Source organism: Budorcas taxicolor, chromosome 1 (genome assembly GCF_023091745.1).
Source record: "Budorcas taxicolor isolate Tak-1 chromosome 1, Takin1.1, whole genome shotgun sequence".
Lineage (NCBI taxonomy): Eukaryota > Metazoa > Chordata > Mammalia > Artiodactyla > Bovidae > Budorcas > Budorcas taxicolor.
In genome coordinates, this window is record NC_068910.1 from 62,291,873 (window position 1) to 62,293,182 (window position 1,310).

Here is a 1,310-nt window from a genome sequence, read left to right on the forward strand (position 1 = left end):
TCCCAGGGGCATGCGCATGGGCCGTGCACCTGTGCACCCCTTATCAAGGGGATCACAGCCAGCACATGCTGAAAAAAGAGACAGCAAAACCAGCCCTCACCCCTCCAAAAAATTAAGCCCACACACGCTACGAAGGGATGCTCCCACATATACATAGTCCTCCAAGACTACAGTAGATTGGTTTCTCCTAAACTCACAGAGGAAGTGAAATATAAAAATGAAGAAGCAGAGGAACCACTCTTAGTTAAAAGATCAAGAGAATTCCCCTGAAAGAACAATGAAACAGACGTCTTCAGTCTAATAATGGAAGTAATGAAATACTGAAAGAATTAAGAAAGGCTATCAACAGAAATGCAGATAACTGTAGAAAGGAACTAGAAACTATAACGAGGAGCCAAGAAAAATTAGACAGCTTATTTGCTGAGATGAAAACTGAGCTCATGAGAATGAATAGCAGGATGACAAATACAGAAGAAAGAATAAGTGATCTGGAAGATAGAATAATGGAAATTACCCAATCAAAATAGCAGACAATAACCCAATCAAAATAGCAGACAGAAAGTCAAATGAAAAGAAAAAAATGAAATATAAGAAACCTACAGGATGATATGGGCTTCCCTCTGCCACTGCAGAGGGTCCTGAGAGCAGATACGAGTTGCTGCCCCCACATTCCTGGGAGCATAAGCAGCCCACCAACAAGGGTCCCGTGACACAGCCCCGATCACTGTCCTCATCCCCCTGGTGCAGCCAGCCACCTTCACCAAGGGACTGCCAACAGGGAGCCAACCACTGCCCCCACCTTCCCTGGTGGCTCAGACAGTAAAGAGTCCATCTGCAATGCAGAAGATCTGGGTTTGATCCCTGGATTCACAGACCCCTGGAAAAGGGCATGGCAACACACTCCAGTATTCTTGCCTGGAGAATCCCCATGGACAGAGGAGCCTGGTGGGCTACAGTCCATGGGGTCACAAAGAGTTGGGCAAGACTGAGTGGCTAAGTAGAGCACAGCATATGGGATAATATAAAACAGGGTATTCTACGACAACAGGCATTCCAAAAGGAGAAGAAAGAGAAAAGGAGATTGAAAACATATTTGAAGAAATTCTGGTTGAAAACTTCCCAAACCTAAAGAAGGAAACAGATATCCAGAACAGGAAGCACAGAGGGTCCCAAACAGACATCAAGACATAATAAAAATGGCAAAAGTCCAAGGGAGGATTTCAAACCCAGCAAGAGACAAGCAAACAGCTCATTACAAGGGAACCTCCATAAGGCTATCAGCTGACTTCTCTATGGAAACACTGATAAAG